Source organism: Triticum dicoccoides, chromosome 3A (assembly GCF_002162155.2).
Source record: "Triticum dicoccoides isolate Atlit2015 ecotype Zavitan chromosome 3A, WEW_v2.0, whole genome shotgun sequence".
NCBI classification, from domain to species: domain Eukaryota; kingdom Viridiplantae; phylum Streptophyta; class Magnoliopsida; order Poales; family Poaceae; genus Triticum; species Triticum dicoccoides.
The window spans coordinates 239,119,726-239,137,358 of NC_041384.1; positions in this window are offsets into that span (position 1 = coordinate 239,119,726).

A 17,633-nucleotide genomic window follows, 5' to 3' on the forward strand; every position below is an offset into this window, starting at 1 on the left:
GGGGCGGCAGCGCGGCGGCTGGGGCGGCGACTAGGGCGGCGGGCGGCTCGGGCTAGGGTTTGGGGCGGCAGCTTGGGCTGCTTCGGCCCGGGTGGTACGCTATATAAAGCCCCCCTGAGGAGTCTGGGCCAAACACGGCCCGGAGGTCGGTTCGGATTTTTTTTAAATAATTATGCTCAGAAAAAAACAAAAGAAATACTAAACGGACTCAAAAAATCCCGAAATAAAATTTCCCCGACTTCTAAAATCAAACCGCACAGGTTGAACATTTATTTGGGGCCTAAATGCAATTTTGAAAAACGCGCATTTTTCCTAAATTCAAATAAAATAGCAAACAAAACCAAAATAAAATCTTATTTGATTTTTTATTAAATCCTCAATATTTCTTTATTTTGGGAAAGTCATTTTATTCCATCTCTGATATTTTGATAATAGAAATAATTGAAGATGAAAATAAATAAAATCAAATGATCCTATTTTCAAAATTTGAGAAAACTCAAATATGAAAATAACGAAATCCCCAACTCTCTCCGAGGGTCCTTGAGTTGCGTAGAATTTCTAGGATTAACCCAAAATGCAAATAAAATATGATATGCAAAGATGATCTAGTGTATAACATTCCAAATTGAAAATTTGGGATGTTACAAACCTACCCCCCTTAAGATGAATCTTGCCCTCGAGATTCGGGTTGGCTAGAAAATAGGTGAGGGTGGTCCTTCAACAGATCTTCCTCTCGCTCCCAGGTGGCTTCATCCTCCATGTGGTGGCTCCATTGAACTTTGCAAAACTTGATAACCTTGCTGCGGGTGACTCGGCTGGCATATTCGAGAATCTTAACAGGTTTCTCCTCGTAGGTCAAATCACTGGCCAACTGAATCGCTTCCAGCGGCACTGTACCTCTTAGCGGTATATCAACCATCTCCGCGTGGCACTTCTTCAACTATGAAACGTGGAACACGTCGTGAACTCCTGACAATCCTTCGGGCAATTCCAACTTATAAGCTACTTCTCCCATACGCTCCAAAATCTTGTATGGTCCTACAAAACGTGGCGCTAACTTTCCCTTAACTCCAAAGCGCTTAACTCCTAGAAGTGGAGATACTCGAAGATAAACTCGGTCTCCAACTTCGTAAACTGTCTCCTTGCGTTTAGAATCTGCGTAGCTCTTCTGCCTAGACTGGGCTACCTTGAGCCTATCGTGAATCAGTTTCACCTTCTGTTCAGACTCCTTAATCAAATCTGGTCCAAACAACTGGCGGTCTCCAACTTCATCCCACGACAATGGGGTCCTGCACCTCCTTCTGTACAAGGCTTCGAAAGGGGCCATCTTCAAACTGGATTGATAACTATTGTTATAAGAGAACTCTGCGTATGGAAAATTCTTGTCCCAGCTAGATCCGTAATCTAGCGCACAAGCTCTCAGCATACCCTCCAAAATCTGATTGACTCTCTCGGTCTGTCCATCTGTCTGCGGATGGAAAGCTGTACTGAACTCTAGCCTGGTACCCAAAGTTTCATGCAACTGATTCCAGAACTTTGAGGTAAATTGGGTTCCTCTATCTGATACAATGCTCCTTGGAACTCCATGCAGACATACGATCCTGGTCATATATATCTTTGCCAACTTGGCACTAGTGTAAGTAGTCTTCACTGGAATGAAATGAGCTACCTCTGTCAAACGATCGACTGCAATCCAAATCGAGTCATAGCCTAAACGAGTTCTGGGAAATCCTGTAATAAAATCCATGCCTAACTTACCCCACTTCCATTCGGGTATCGGCAATGGCTGTAGCAATCCCGCTGGCTTCTGATGCTCTGCCTTTACTCTCTGACATACATCACAAACTGCTACATACTCCGCAATATCCTTCTTCATTCCGGTCCACCAGAAAGTATCCTTCAAACCCAAATACATCTTGGTATTTCCTAGGTGAATCGAATATGGTGAATCATGGGCCTCTTGCAGAATCAACTTCCTGATCTCCGAATCATTAGGCACATAAACACGGTCTTCAAACCATAAGGTATCGTGCTCATCCTCACGAAATCCTTTAGCTTTTCCTTTGCTCGTTTTCTCTTTAATAGAAGCGATCTCCTTGTCATTCTTCTGGGCTTCTCTGATCTTATCCATCAAGGTAGACTGAATGTCCAATGCTGCTACATAGCCTCTCGGGACTATCTCCAAACATAGCTCATGAAGATTTTCGGCTAACTCCCTTGGTAAATCTCCCGTCATTAGGGTGTTGACATGAATTTTACGGCTCAGCGAATCGGCTACTACGTTAGCCTTCCCGGGGTGATAATGCAATCTCATATCATAATCCTTGATGAGCTCCAACCATCTCCTTTGCCTGAGATTCAACTCCTTCTGCGTGAAAATATACTTCAAACTCTTGTGATCCGTGTACACCTCATAATGATTTCCAATGAGAAAGTGTCTCCAAGTCTTCAATGCATGCACTACGGCTGCTAACTCCAAATCATGCGTGGCATAATTTAACTCATGAGGCTTAAGCTGTCGTGAGGCATATGAACAACCCTTCCTTCCTGCATAAGCACTGCTCCAAGTCCTCGACGTGAAGCGTTGCAATACACCTCATAATCCTTGGTCTGATCTGGCAAAATCAACACTGGTGATGTAACCAAACGTTTCTTCAACTCCTGGAAACTGGCCTCACATTCCTCGGTCCATATGAACTTGGTATCCTTCTTCAACACCTCCGTCATAGGCCTCACAATCTTCGAGAAATTTTCAATGAATCTCCGGTAGTATCCTGCAAGTCCAAGAAAACTCTGGATCTCTCCAACTGTTGTTGGTGCTTCCCAATTTGTCACAGTGTCAACCTTGGTGGGATCTACTGCTATACCTTCTCCAGATATAACGTGTCTGAGAAATCCAACTTTCTTCAACCAAAATTCACATTTGCTAAACTTGGCATATAACCAATGTTCTCTGAGTTTACCAAGTACCAAACGCAAATGCTCCTTATGCTCCTCTTCATTTTTCGAGTAAACCAGGATATCATCAATGAACACTATGACGAACTTATCCAAAAACTCCATAAATACTTTGTTCATCATGTTCATAAAATATGCAGGTGCGTTAGTCAGACCAAATGGCATAACGGTATACTCGTACATCCCATACCTGGTGGTAAAAGCCGTCTTAGGTATATCCTGTTCTCGAATCTTCAACTGATGGTATCCTGATCGCAGATCGATCTTGGAAAATACCTTAGCTCCTTGCAATCGATCAAACAGATCATTGATCATCGGTAGTGGGTACTTGTTCTTGATGGTTACTTCATTCAATCCTTGATAATCAACAACCATCCTTAACGATCCATCCTTCTTCTCCACTAGAAGTACTGGCGATCCCCAAGGCGAAGAACTTGGGCGGATATATCCTTTATCCAGTAACTCCTTAATCTGCTTCTTAATCGCTTCCAAATCCTTTGCGGGCATCCTATATGGTCTCTTAGATATTGGCCCTGTGCCTAGCAAAAGCTCAATCAAAAACTCAATATCTCTATCCGGTGGCATGCCTGGCAACTCCTCTGGAAATACATCAGGGAAATCCTTCACTACTGGTACTTCCTCCTGCACAACTCCTGTTAACGAATTTACTCGAGTCCTTTTAGGCACATGCCGGGATACATACTTGATCCTCCTTCCTTCTGGGGTGGTTAGCAAAATTGACTTACTGGTGCAATCGATGTTCCCTTCATACATCGATAGCCAATCCATACCCAGAATTACATCCAAACCTTGTGATTCCAAAATGATTAAATCCGAGGGAAACACATGCCAACCTATACTCAATGGCACTTGAAAACACCCCTTACTAGCCATATACTCCACTCCCGGTGAGCTTACTAACATGGGTGTTCTAAGAACCTTAGTGGGAAGGTTATACTTATCCACAAATCCCCTTGATATGTATGAATGTGATGCACCAGTATCGAAAAGAACGATTGCAGTAAACGACTTAACCAAAAACTTACCGATTACTGCATCCGGCTGCTCTTCAACCTCCTCCACGTTAACGTGGTTCACCTGTCCCCTATTGAAAGGGTTCGGCTTCTTCCCAGAGCTTCCATTGCCATTTCCATTCTGAGATTCAGGACATTCATTAGCATAATGTCCGGTCTTCTGGCACTTAAAGCAAGTGACTTGGCTCGGGTCTCTTTTGGCTGGGGTTGATGGGTTTGTACGGTTCTGGCCGTTGCTTCCTCCATTCCCATTACCATTCTTGGGGCCATTATGATTGTGCGAGCTACCTCCTCCATGGGTATGCTGAAAGTGTCCTCCCAGTCTAGGGGTAAAACATGGCTTCTGCTGAGCTCCTGAATTGTACTTCCCTTGTCCATACTTCCTCTTGCGGTTCTCAATTTGCTGCTGCTTGCCTTCAATCATAAGAGCACGATCTACCAACTCCTGGTAGTTGTTGAAGGTTGCTACCATCAACTGCATGCTCAACTCATCATTCAGTCCTTCCAGAAACTTCTCCTACTTAGTTGCATCCATAGCAACGTCATCTAGAGCATAACGTGCTAGCTTACTAAAGTCCTCCACATACTGGCCAACTGTCCGCCCTCCTTGGCGTAGGTTGTAAAACTCTCGCTTCTTCATGGCCATAGCTCCTGCTGAAACATGGTCAGTATAGAAAACCTGCTGGAATTGGTCCCATGTGACAGTGTCGATAGGGAAAGTGGCTGTGAAATTCTCCCACCATGATGCTGCGGGCCCGTCAAGCTGATGTGCGGCAAACTTCACCTTTTTCCGCATATGTGCATCCTGCCGTGGTCAACTCCCTTGCTGTCTTGCGGAGCCAATCATCTGCTACTATAGGCTTGGTGCTACTGGAAAACACCGGAGGATTCAGCCTAAGAAAACGGGCTAAGTGGTCAACAAGTGGTGGTGGTGGTTGTTGTTGTTGTTCCCCTTATTCTGATTCTGGACTAGCAACTGCATCAACGTATTCTGCTGCTGGATCAACTAGGTGAGCTCCGGTGGGAAGGTAAATCCGGGGTCACGTCTCGGAGGCATCTGAGGGTTTAGAAAGGATGAGATTTAAGAATAGAGAGGGGTCTAGAGAGAAAACACTACCCATATGCACATGAGGCAAAAGCAAACAATTCACTTCCTTCAATCAAACAAGGGCATACAATCGGTCTAACTATCGCAAAAGTGCTAGGACTACTATATTTACATGGTGGACTACTACTACTATTGGGATGGTCTACTAGAAATATTCTTCGGTCGCAGACTCCATGATATCTACTCCAACTTCATCAACATAGTCATCATCTCTATTATCTGGATCCGAGTCGGTGTCGTCGATGATGATGTAGTCTTCCGGGCGAATCTCCTTGGGTTCTTCGTCTTCCTCTACTGGTGTAGGGCCTCCCTTGAATACTCCGATCTTCATTGTTAGGTCGACATTCTTATCCACTAGTACTTCTATTTCCTCTTCATAATCTTCACGTGTAGCCTTGAGTTCTTCCTCCAGTTTCCTTGATTCTTGTCCTCGCCTTCTTCAGATCTATCATGTTTGCGCACATCTGGTTCTCCTGACGTCGAATGTGCTGGTTTAACTCCTGGATAAAATCTGCAATTGATCTATCCTTCCTGGTGCTGATCATCTCCCAGTGCTCATCTCGGCGCCCACAAATCTGGTAGATAGTATCCTTGAGATCATTGCGGTAAACTTCTCCAATGCTCTTTCATAGACTCCAGGTTGGTGCATCAAAGGAAAACTCTATGGGCTCAGTGACTGGCATGAACGTCCTTCCTGGAACTTGAACTTGAATCATCCAACGCTCCTCTTCAGGTAAAGTGGTGTTGTAGGTTCTGGTGAAGCTTGGTACTCCTATGTTCAGATATCTAGTGACTTCCTTCAAGTGACGTCCAAAGGGTGTATCTTCATCCGGTTGCGTGAATTTGTTCCTTGCATCTGCCATCCTAAAACAGTAGAAAATATGAGGAGTCAGAATGAGAAGAGTGAGTAGTGATCTAGGGCTTTAGCTTAGTGGTCGTGTCCTACAGTTAGCGTGTGCTCTGATACCATCTTGTAGCGACCAGACCTCAAACGGTCCAATCTCTGTGCTCCGGTGTCATCCCTAGATCAGTAATGCTGACACCACACAGTACTTGAAGGATTTATAACAAAGTAGCAATCACACACATATTACATCGAGTGTCTCAAAAGAGAACTTATTACAATAAATATGCCTTAAGGCCATCTAATAACGATAACAACGGAAGGCTTGGAAGATAAGTGAGTCCATCAACTCCAACGGCATCACTGAGTATAGAACCACGACCTAAAAGCACCTTACTCGTAGTCTGAAAAGTCTGCAACATGAACGTTGCAGCCCGAAACGGGTCAACACATGGAATATGCTGGTAATGTAACACATAGAGAGCAATGAAAGAATAAGGCTATACTACATGCATATTTGGCTGGTGGAAAGCTCTATGGTTACAATTTTGCGTAAAGCCAATTTTTCCCTACTTCAAAGGAATATATTTTATTTAACTATCATGGTGGTTGTTAAACATTGAGAGTGTAGACACCCTCTCAATCCCAATTAAACATGATCATTAAAACCCAACAAAATTAATTAGAGTAACATGATGAGATTCACATGATAATCCAAGTACTAGATACTCAAGAGGTCCATAACCGGGGACACGGCAAACCTTGATTAGTTTATACACTTTGCAGAGGTTTGCGCACTTTTCCCCACAAGACTCGATCTCCTCCGTTGGGATTCTCGCACTACAAGATGTTTGAGAAACGGATGACCTCGACATAGTTTTTTAGAAGCGCTAGCACCTTATGATCCGGTAGACCATTACACCTAATTTCCCCTACATCTGCTAGTCTATCACTGTAAGAGTTCGTACAACTTAGTCAACTCTGCTAGAGCCCATAGTTGCTTGTGGCTGCACACGGAAGTTTCTAGTATGAAAAATCTCATGATCCCTTTGAGCCTGCGTGGCGGTCCAAAAGAAAAATAGGCAATCGCTGGAATACCCAGGTGCCTCAATCCACCCAGATGTGTATTTAAGTTGCCACCTTAGATAAACCTTTATTTTAACAAACTCACATCTGTCATGGATACACTCGCCCAATCCACGTCTACTACCATAGCATGGCATAATAAGCAAACATAGAAGTAACTCCCAAAGGTTTGATAATAACAGGTAATAGGTACTTGTAACGCCCTCGATGTGGCTATATCTCCCACGTGTCGAAGCACGACGTAGAGGCATAACCGCATTGAAAGCAATGTCGCAAGTGAGGTAATCTTCACACAACCCATGTAATACATAAGGGAAAGAGATACATAGTTGGCTTACAATCGCCACTTCACGCAATTACATGAATAAAGCATTACATCAACCAGTTACAATCAAGGCCTGACTATGGAGCCAAAATAAAAGAAGACTACCCCAAAAGCTACACAGGTCCCCGATCGACCCCAACTGGGCTCCACTACTGATCAACTAGAACGAAACAACACAAAGGACAAGATCTTCATCGAGCTCCTCCTTGAGCTTGGTTGCGTCACCTGCTCGGTAACTTCGGCACCTGCAAACTGGTTTTGGAAGTATCTGTGAGTCACAGGGACTCAGCAATCTCACACCCTCGCGATCAAGACTATTTAAGCTTATAGATAAGGTAAAAGGTATGAGGTGGAGCTGCAGCAAGCGACTAGCATATATGGTGGCTAACATACGCAAATGAGAGCGAGAAGAGAAGGCAAAAGCACGGTCGAACAACTATGATCAAGAAGTGATCCTAGAACAACCTACGTCAAGCATTACTCCAACACCGTGTTCACTTCCCGGACTCCGCCGGAAAGAGACCATCACGGTTACACACGCGGTTGATGCATTTTAGTTAAGGTCAACTTCAGGTTTTCTACAACTGGACATTAACAAATTCCCATCTGCCCATAACCACGGGCACGGCTTTCGAAAGTTCAAATCCCTGCAGGGGAGTCCCAACTTAGCCCATCACAAGCTCTCACGGTCAACGAAGGATATTCCTTCTCCCAAGACAATCCGATCAGGCTCGGCATCCAGGTTACAAGACATCCTCGACAATGTTAAAACAAGTCCAGCAACACTGCCTGAATGTGCCGACAAATCCCGATAGGAGCTGCACATATCTCGTTCTCAGGGCACACTCAAATGAGACATCCTATGAGTAAAACCAACCCTCAAGTTGCCTCAAGGTGGCCCCGCAGTCTACTCGGTCGAACCAACACTCAGAGGAGCACTGGCCCGGGGGGGGGGGGTTAAATAAAGATGACCCTTGAGTCTGCAGAACCCAAGGGAAAGAAAAGGCTAGGTGGCGAATGGTAAAACCAATGTTGGGCATTGCTGGAGGAGTTTTATTTAAGGCGAACTGTCAAGGGGTTCCCATTATAACCCAACCGCGTAAGGAACGCAAAATCCGGGAACATAACACCGATATGACGGAAACTAGGGCGGCAAGAGTGGAACAAAACACCAGGCACTAGGCCGAGCCTTCCACCCTTTACCAAGTGTATAGATGCATTAATTAAATAAGAGATATTGTGATATCCCAACAAGTAAACATGTTCCAACAAGGAACAAACTTCATCTTCACCTGCAACTAACAACACTATAAGAGGGGCTGAGCAAAGCGGTAACATAGCCAAACAACGGTTTGCTAGGACAAGGTGGGTTAGAGGCTTGGTTCAAAAATATGGGAGGCATGATAAGCAAGTGGTAGGTATCGCAGTATAGGCATAGCAAAAGAGCGAGCAACTAGCAAGCAAAGATAGAAGTGATTTCGAGGGTATGGTCATCTTGCCTGAAATCCCGCAAGGAAGACGAACGAGTCCAGGAAGAAGACAAACGGACTTAGTCGAACAGGTCCTCACAAACGCGAGGTAAACGGAACCAACCCGAAGAAGCAACACCGGAAAGAAGCACACAACATAGTAAACAAACCAACACATGAACATGGTATGATATGCGGGATGCGGTATGTGATGCATATGCATGATTTGGAAAGGAATGATTGAACCTGGCCTCAAGTTGGAAATCCAAGAGTGCCACTGGAAAGGTGAGGTGATTTCGGTTGAAATCGATATAAAGATCACCGAAATCGGATGCACGGTTTGGAAATGGCAAGTGACCAACAAAATGCATCAAGATAAATATGCTACAGCAGTCGAACATGACAAAAAAAATACATGGCAGGGATCCACTCATGATACTTGACAAAAGATGAACACTGAGCTATGGCTAATTCATCCATTAACAGGTTCAAACAAGCATGGCAAAAGTGCAAATGATAACAGGTTTCAGACTTGGTGAAATTAACACAAGTCTGGAATTTATCATCAGGAAGAAAATTTAGAGCATGAAAACTACATGCTACAGGAACTTAACATGGCAAAGCAAGGCATGGTATGAAGCTACTCAAAGCACTTAACAAAATTCCCTTAGTGACCTTGATCCAAAAGGGATCAGAAAATACAATAGCAAGCATGTGAACATGGCAAAAACATAAACATATTCAGACTTAGTGAAAAACTGGAGCATGCAAATCAGTTAACAAGTAGGCATGTTTACGAGCTCGATACACTCACTACAGAGCATGGCATGACAAACTAAGCATACACCCATCAAGAAGACATGGCATAGAAGCTATGCATGGCAAGAACAACAACATAGAATGCACGGATCAATAGCAACATCCTCGGCAAAATCGCTAAACATGTCAACAATCTGCCAGGATCATTTTATAGCAAAAGTAGAGCTTGATTGACTCAAGATAGGGTGCTCCATAAATGCAAACAAAGACATGGATGGATAGCGCACCACAATGTTAACACAACATCCTTACTGATCATCCTCAAAAGAGGCACGGATCATTAGGAAAAACATGAACATATGGCATAAAAATAAAGACAGGTCAAGGACTTAGTGAAATTCTAAGTCCCTGAAATCAGCATTACCGATTACGCTACTTTGCAAGCTTGTGCTAGTCACCAAAAATATCACAAAAATACATGGCAAGCACCTCTGTAAAGATGGAATGGCATATAACAAAACACATGTAGAGCTCAGGATCATAGCATGCACACATTAAACATGGCAAAAATGGCAAAATGCCATTTGCTGAAACAGATTGGGCAAATTCCTCACATAGCCCTCTTCCAACAGCATTTCGGGCATCAAGATGAGCTCAAATGAAAATGATGCAATGATATGAAATGATGTACTCGTTGAGACGAACATTTTGATATGCTACACGCACGAATCAGAGCAACAGGTGATGAGTTATGACATGATGAAGATAGCAAACTAATTAACAGGATCTGGGACTTGGTGAAAAAAACAGGACCGAAAAGTGAGCGTTTGGATAACTATTCGTCCCCCAGGTACGGAATAGGAGAGGCTCACCCTAGGCGTCGGCCCAGACGCGGAGAGAGGCAGGCTGGTCTGACGGGCCGGATGCGGGCCTGGCGATGGGGCCCACGAACGGAGAGGCTCGTCGTTCTCCTCCTGATCCCGCCTAGATCGGAGAGGCAGGGAGCAGCGGCTCCGGCGCGACGCCGGCGAGGCTGGGCGATGAGCCAGCGAGGGGATGGCACCGGGAGATGCAGGGACGGCCAGATCCGGTCGCTCCGGACCCATTCCGGCCAGATCCGGGGCCGGGCGATGACGGGGTGGCGCCGGTGCAGCGAGATGGAGGCGGGGCACGGCGGCCGAGGCGGCGGGGCGACACCGGCGAGAGGGCACGGTAGTGGCGCATGGCGGCGCTGCGAGGAGACGGGCGGCAGGCAACAGGCGCGCGGGCGCATTTTCCGGCGAGGTCCGGATCGACGAGGCGGCACGGATCCGCGGGGAACGGCGGCGAGGGCCATGGCGGTGGCCGGCGGAAGTCCGGCGGGGCTGCGCCGGCGAAGATGACGTCCGACGACACCGGTGGGTGGCAGTAGGCGCGGCGAGGCAGGGGCCTCGGTCGGTGGCGGCGAGATGGGCTCGCGCGGGCCCGATCTGGGTCCCGCGGGCCGCGGCGGCGGAGGGAGCTGGGGCGTGACAGGTGGCGGCACATGGTTGGCTGAGGCAGCGGTGCGGGGTGACGTGGCGGCGCCTCATTTGCCGGAGTGAGGTGGCGGCGGGATGGACGCGTCCGCCGGCGAGCGGACATGTCCGGCGGCGCGGAGGGAGTTGGATCTAGGGTTTGCGTGCTCGAGAAATTCGGAGGGATACACATATTTATAGGTAGAAGGAGCTAGGAGAGTCCAAATGAGGTGCGGTTTTCGGCCACCCGATCGTGATCGAACTCTCTAGATGATGGAGAGGGTTTAGGTGGGTTTTGGGACAAATTGTAAGGGTGTTGGCTGCAACACACACGAGGCCTTTTCGGTCCCTCGGTTAATTGTTGGAGTATCAAACGTAGCCCAAATGGCACGAAAATTGATAGGCGGTCTACCGGTAGTAAACCAAGTCCGCATGACAAGTCTCGGTCCAATCCGAGAACATTTAACGCCCGCACACGAAAAGAGGTAGAAAGGGACACCGGGTGACATAGGAGCGCCGAATTGCAAAACGGACAACGGGGAAAATGCTCGGATGCATGAGACGAACATGTATGCAAATGCAATGCACATGATGACATGATATGAGATGCATGACACGCAAGCAATGACAAGTCAACAACAGCGAATAACTGGAAGACACGTGGCACATCGGTCTCGAGGCGTTACAGTACTACCTCATCTACTTCCCAGACCCTCAATTTAATTAGATCCTAATCATGCAATGTGTGAGGATTGATCTAATGCAATAAAAACTGGGTAATAGGAAGTATGACCAAAGTGTTACTTGCCTTGCTGATGATCCGCAAAACCTAGCGATTCGAAGTAGCAAGCGGCGCACTTCGGGTACTCTATCACAAACAAACAAGCATACAATAAGTACTCAACTAATGCACAGGTAAAACTCAAATAAGAGATCTAACCAGAAAGTTCAACTTAAGAACTCTGGTTGGCAAAAAGAATCAAATCGAACGAATCAACGAAAGACAAACGGCAAAAGAAACAAGCTTCGTTTACTAATTTGGATCTAGTTCAGACTTTACAGAGGCCAAAACTTGTTTGAGTTGGTTAAACGGAAAGAGGGTTTCGAGACGAAACTCCAGGCACTTGAATCGTCTGATTCCGATAAACGAGCGAAAAGTTATACTAGAACGAACATCGGATCAGAAATTGCAATCAGAAGAATCGCGAAATAAATCCGAGAAAAAGAAAAAACGACGAACAGATTAACGAACGAACTTTCGTTATCTGGACCTAAACAATGAACGCGTTCGTTAAAACGAACGAGCGAACGCTCGCTAAATAACTAAACCGAGAAAAAAACCGATCTATCTAAAAAACGAAACTAAAAAACCCGAAAATAAACCGGTGAAAACCAATGGTTTTCTAAAAAAACGGGGGCGACGGTGGAGTCGACCTCGTCGGCGGTGGGCTCCGGCGGAGGCGGGGCGGCGGCGGGGTAGCGGCGGCGCGGCGGCTGGCGGCGGCGGGTGGCTCGGGCTAGGGTTTGGGGCGGCGGCTTGGGCTGCTTCGGCCCGGGTGGCACGCTATATAAAGCCCCCCCCCCTAGGAGTCCGGGCCAAACACGGCCCGGAGGTCGGTTCAGACTTTTTTAAAAAAAATTACGCTAAAAAAACAAAAAAATACTAAACGGACTCCAAAAATCCTGAAATAAAATTTCCCTGGCTTCTAAAATCAAGCCGCACAGGATGAACATTTATTTGGGGCCTAAATGCAATTTTGAAAAACGCGCATTTTTCCTAAATTCAAATAAAATAGCAAATAAAGCGAAAATAAAATTTTATTTGATTTTTTTATTAAATCCTCAATATTTATTTATTTTGGGAAAGTCATTTTATTCCCTCTCTCATATTTGGATAATAGAAATAATTGAAGATAAAAATAAATAAAATCAAATGATCCTATTTTCAAAATTTGAGAAAACTCAAATATGAAAATAACAAAATCCCCAACTCTCTCCGAAGGTCCTTGAGTTGCGTAGAATTTCTAGGATAAACCCAAAATGCAAATAAAATATGATATGCAAAGATGATCTAGTGTATAACATTCCAAATTGAAAATTTGGGATGTTGCAATTTAAATCAACTAAGTTAACATAAAGTATTTTCATAAAGTTTTACTAGCAAAAGGAAACACATAAAGAGCTAAAATAAAACTCTAATTATGCTTCAAACAAAACTAGTAAGAAAAAGAAATAAAACATTTTATTTTTCTGTAAATGAAAGTTCACCCTCTAGTACTACAGAAACAAATCTGAAATAAAATATAACAGAGGTGAAAATAAGTTTTAGAGTAATTAAAACAACAGAAAACATAAATAAAGTGACATAAAGTAAAACAGAGTTGTTTTCGATTAAAACTAATTTTAATGAAATCTATAAATATCCAAATAAATCCTACTGCTAGGCAGGGTCAAAACAAAGCAGTGGCAAAAAGAATCACCTGAAAATATTAATTCTACCTTATTTTATAGCAGAAATACTAATCTGAATAAATCTCATAAAAACATTTTTTAACTAAAACATGGCCGAAACTATTTTATACAGAAACTAGACAAAATTACAAAACTAGGGCAATTGGAATCACTCAAATTGGATCTAAAACATAAAAGTTATAAGCAATCTAAAATCAGAACTATTCTGTTTTTTTAAAACAAAACGAAAAAAACAGATCGGGCACTAGCTACAAGTTGGGCTCCTATTGGGCCAGGGAAGTGTGCGATCCGAATCTATACAGTGCTCAGCTGTAAGATAACTAAAACTCTAGTCCGCTCTTAAAAAAACAGCGGACCGGTTCGATCTAACCGAAGAAAACCGATCTACCAAACAAACCAATCTAAATAAAACCGGTCAATATAAAAACCAAAATAATTTTTTTTCTTAACTGAACGACAGAGCTCATATGTACAGAAAAGAATCAACGTACGTTGGGGCGATGGGGCGACTCGGCTCCGGCAGTTTCGGTGGTCGGGGGCAGCGGCGGAGGTGTCGAGTAGATGCGGTGATGAGTCGCGGTTCCGGAGGTGGCGACGGAGTAACTTGGGAATGTCGGACGGCTGCGGGGCGAGGTGACGAAACTCGGTGCTCCGGCGAAGACAACGAGTTTGGTATGGCCTCTATAGATGGAGAGGGGATGCAAGACCTTGTCAAAACAAAACTAGAGATTGAGAGTCGTCGAAACACAAAAGAAGAAGACTCTGGATGGCTCACCGGAGTAGGAAAATGACGATGAACTGCAGCGTCTTCGGCCAGATTGGAACGACGAGTACGAGCTATAGGGGTGCACGTGGTGAGAGATTTCAAGGGGAATCAGAAGAGGAGGGTCGGGGCTATTTATAGGACATCTTTCTTGGGCGAGGGGAAGCCTGGAGATAGGGTTTCCAAGAGGATCGGACATGGTGGCGGCGTTGGGTACGTGTACGTGTAGGTTTCTGTATTGTTGGGTTCATGGGGAGAAGAAAGAAGAGGTAGGGCCCTTCAGGCAGCGACCATGGGGAATGGGGAGAGGTTCAGGTGGCCGACGCGCTGGGGATCGGGAGAGCGTAGGCGCTGGCCTCCTCGGCCTCGTGCGTGCGGCGCTCGTGTGCTGGGCGCTGGCCTGGCTGCTTGCTGGGTTGGGCCTTGTTTCTTCCCTTTTTTGACAAAGAAGCTGGTGCGTGGCCTAAAGCACGATGCTAAAGTGCTCGTGCGCTGGCTGGGCGTTGCCCTTTTTTTTGAAATAAGACAGAAAAAATAAATATAGAGAAAATATAATATAAATTTTATATAGGACATATATATATATATATCAAAATTCCCAGAAAAATAAATCCTATAACCGAGCACATTTTTCCAGAGGAAAAATCCAAACAAAATAACAATTTTTTTTATAAATTCCAAATAAACTCAAATTTGAATTCAAAAGCTTTTGGCATTAATTTTCTCCTGACTTTTTGGGAGTGTCATGTTAGCTCCTCTCATACTTTTAAACAAGTATTTCTCACGGGTATTTGAAATAAATTTCGAATGCCAAGTTGAATCCAAATTCAAATAAAATTCAAATGCCTCTGAAATTTCCAAATGCCACAACACAATCAGTCACACAACAATCAAACAAACAATCATATATATATATATATATATATAATATAAGAATCCAAAATTTAGAATTTTTGGGATGTTACAATCTTGGACATCTTTTATGATTGTGAGCAGTCATTAAAAAGATGACATGCTAAAGAGTTGAAGTTGGACAAGGAAGACAACGTAATGGGTTATGTTTTCTTACATCTGAGATAAATTATATTGTCATGGATCATCCAACATGATTGAGCTTGCCTTTCCCCCTCATGCTAGCCAAATTCTTTGCACCAAGTAGAGATACTACTTGTGCTTCCAAACACCCTTAAACCAATTTTGCCATGAGAGTCCACCATACCTACCTATGGACTGAGTAAGGTCCTCCAAGTAAGTTGTCATCGGTGCAAGCAATAAAAATTGATCTCTAAATATGTATGACTTATTAGTGTGGGAGAAAATAAGCTTTTATACGATCGTGTGATATGGAAGAAATAAAAGTGATGGACTGCATAATAAAGGTCCATATCACAAGTGGCAATATAAAGTGATGTTCTTTCGCATTAAGATTTTGTGCATCCAACCATAAAAGCGCATGACAACCTCTGCTTCCCTCTGCGAAGGGCCTATCTTTTACTTTTATCTCCTAACTTGCATAAGAATCATGGTGATCTTCACCCTTCCTTTTTAAATTTTATCTTTTGGCAAGCACAACATGTTGGAAAGATCCTGGTATATATGGCTAATTGGATGTGAGTTTTCATGAACTATTATTGTTGACATTACCCTTGAGGTAAAACGTTGGGAGGCAAAACTATACGCCCCTATGTTTCTCTGTGTCCAATTAAAACACCATACCCATAAGTATTGCGTGAGTGTTAGCAATTGTGAAAGACTATATGATAGTTGAGTATGTGGACTTGCTGAAAATCTCTTATATATTGACTCTTTCCTATGTTATGATAAATTGCAATTGCTCCAATGACTGAGATTATAGTTTGTTAGTTTTCAATGAAGTTTATGATTCATACTTGAAATTGTGATTGAATTGTTACTCTAGCATAAGAGATCATATGACAAGAATTATATAAGTTGATGTTCTAAGAATGATCATGATGCCCTCATGTCCGTATTTTATTTTTATCGACACCTCTATCTCCAAACATGTGGACATATTTTTTGATTTCGGCTTTCGCTTGAGGACAAGCGAGGTCTAAGCTTGGGGGAGTTGATACGTCCATTTTGCATCATGCTTTTATATCGATATTTACTGCATTATGGGCTATTATTACACGTTATGTCACAATACTTATGCCTATTCTCTCTTATTTTACAAGGTTTACATAAAGAGGGAGAATGCCGACAGCTGGGATTCTGGGCTGGAAAAGGAGCAAATATTAGAGACCTATTCTGCACAGCTCCAAAAGTCCTGAAACTTCACGTAAGGCATTTTCAGAATATATAAAAAATAATGAGTGCAAGAAGTTCCAGAGGGGGGCCACACCCTGCCCACGAGGGTGGGGGCGCACCCTACCCCCTGGGCGCGCCCCCTACCTCATGGGTCCCCTGGTGGCCCTCCGATGCCCATCTTCTGCTATAGGGAGTCTTTTGATGAGGAAAAAATGATAAGCCAACTTTCCGGACGAGACTTCGCCGCCACGAGGCGGAACCTTGGCGGAATCAGTCTAGGGCTCCGGCGGAGCTGTTTTGCCGGGGACACTTCCCTCCGGGAGGGGGAAATCATCGCCATCGTCATCACCAACGATCCTCTCATCAAGAGAGGGTCAACCTCCATCAACATCTTCACCAACACCATCTCCTCTCAAACCCTAGTTCATCTCTTGTATCCAATTATTGTCTCTACGTATGGGATTGGTACTTGTGGGTTGCTAGTAGTGTTAATTACTCCTTGTAGTTGATGCTAGTTGGTTTATTTGGTGGAAGATCATATGTTCATATCCTATATGCATATTAATACCCCTCTGATTATGAACATGAATATGCTTTGTGAGTAGTTACGTTTGTTCCTGAGGACATGGGAGAAGTCTTGCTATTAGTAGTCATGTGAATTTGGCATTCGTTCGATATTTTGATGAGATGTATGTTGTCTCTCCTCTAGTGGTGTTATGTGAACGTCGACTACATGACACTTCACCATTATTTGGGCCTAGTGGAAGGCATTGGGAAGTAATAAGTAGATGATGGGTTGCTAGAGTGATAGAAGCTTAAACCCTAGTTTATGTGTTGCTTCGTAAGGGGCTGATTTGGATCCACATGTTTCATGCTATGGTTAGGTTTACCATAATACTTTTGTTGTAGCTATGGATGCTTGCAATAGAGGTTAATCATAAGTGGGATTCTTGTCCGAGTAAGGACAACACTCAAGCACCGGTCCACCCACATACCAAATTATCAAAGTACCGAACCTGAATCATATGATCGTGATGAAACCTAGCTTGAC